The sequence below is a fragment of the Glossina fuscipes genome, unplaced genomic scaffold (genome assembly GCF_014805625.2).
Source record: "Glossina fuscipes isolate IAEA_lab_2018 unplaced genomic scaffold, Yale_Gfus_2 121, whole genome shotgun sequence".
Classification (NCBI taxonomy): Eukaryota; Metazoa; Arthropoda; class Insecta; order Diptera; family Glossinidae; genus Glossina; species Glossina fuscipes.
In genome coordinates this window covers 3,804,479-3,806,317 of record NW_023998464.1, presented here as the reverse complement: position 1 = coordinate 3,806,317, position 1,839 = coordinate 3,804,479, and the positions used below count along the sequence as shown (strand labels likewise).

Below are 1,839 nucleotides of genomic sequence, written 5' to 3'. Positions count from 1 at the left end.
TTTTTTTTTTAGATAATCAATCAGTCAGGGGTGTCTCTTATTATTATGTGATGGCCAGAAAAAAGAAGTGAATGCGGTGAATGCATAGAAATAATATAGGGTACTTGAGTTCGAAAGGAGAAACTCAAATGAAAGAGAGAAGCGCTTGTAGAACGTATAGAAAATAATGAATTCAAAAAGAAAAAAGTCCGTTACTTAGGTTTGTTGGAAAATGTAAGAGTACGCCGTGCTGGCTTCGTGCATCGCCAGCGCTATGAAAAGTTTTTATTGCGCTATAAAATGATTTCCCAATACACTTGGCCTAACTTTCGTGCCGGTAATGAAAGAGATGGTGTAAGAATATTAATCGATGAAAAAGGTTTCAGTGACGATGTAAAGTGCGGTCATACAAAAGTTAGCATATTCGACCTGATATGAAATGCGCGAACGGTTTGTTAGTCTTTCTTCTTAACTTTTACATTTTTCGGCAATTCTCAAATTAGTGAAACGAAGTGCTCTAGCAGTTATTGACAGCAGTATTTGTACAAAAATTACCTGATAACAGTATTAATTCATAAATAAACATTGATATGAATCCATATGAAAATTCAAATCTGTATGTGTTCAAATATTTTTGACGAATTTGAAAAAAAATCGCACATATCTTTTTAATAGCTCGTGATTTAGCGCTTGCAACGGTTTAAAATATAGCCCTAACTCTTTTGTTACTGTATTATATCCGATCAATTATTGCGTGAAATGGGAAAATATTTCTTGTTTTAATTAAGTTTTGCTTTATTTATCTCCTTCCACTCTTTTTATTTTTAAATTAATAACTGTGTTTAAAAACAAAGCTCTTCTAACCATGTTATGTTAAGTGCTGCCATCCTTTTTAGTTAAAGCTTCAGAGTGTAAGCTTAAAAGTTTCATTGATATGACAACCGAATTAATTTCATATTTATCATAAGTTAGATGCTCCATAAATATGTCACTTGCTTTTTCTATTCAATAAATAAATAATTCTTGCATTTAAAGTTGTGCTAAATATTTATCAAAGACATTAGTTAGAGGAAAGTTACCTAAAAAGAATAAAAATAATAATAATCATAATGATAAGAAAATGATAGAACGCGCTTAGAAAAAAAACTATAAAGTTATAAAATAATTATATTGTAATATAGTCATTAAAAACAAAAAAAAAAAACAAAATTGAAAAAAAATAACAAAACAGTGCGAACTTCACCATCATCTCGAGCTCAAATGAGAAAATCGATATTTTCTTACCTTACTATTAAAGACATACGACTTTTTTTTATTGTGATTAAATATCTGGAAATTTAAATAAAATAAAAAACAACAAAATGCTTACAAATTTTTAAAACAGACGACTTTACTAAACACAACCACACAAATGTATTTATTGTGAAAATTACAATAACGTTTTAAAGTAGATAACTTCCCCACCTTCACGTTTCATTTATTAAAAGGTGGTAATACTAGGTGAGTGTATGTACAGAAAAAAAGGTTGTTAAAAATCCGTTATACACATATAATAACCACTCAACGACATACTGAAAATATATATATATATATATATATATATATATATATATATATATTTATATATATGCACCTGTTGACAAAATACTATTAAGTGATTGCTTTGTTTGTGATCCCTTGATATTATGCAAATGCGTTTCCCCATCCACGTTTGTTTGGAAGGGTGTGGTATTTCGTTCTTTAGGACTTCAAATTTTAACAAAAGTAATATAGGTCAGCACTTAAGTAGTATACACAAGTAAACACTCATGTACCCACACGCACACAAAGTTTAAACTTGTATAAATCAAATTCTGTGTA

The 1,839-nt window shown here is 29.1% G+C and overlaps 1 protein-coding gene across 1 annotated transcript in view; it reads left to right on the top strand.

Annotated features, from left to right (window-relative positions):
- Window positions 1-1,168: 1,168 nt before the first annotated feature.
- The window catches only part of LOC119640654, a 4,661-nt gene continuing 3,990 nt past the window's right edge, over window positions 1,169-1,839 (top strand). The window contains exon 1 of the mRNA XM_038038846.1: window positions 1,169-1,479. The gene's annotated coding sequence lies outside the window, so the exon portion shown is untranslated. The remainder of the gene's footprint in view (window positions 1,480-1,839) is intronic.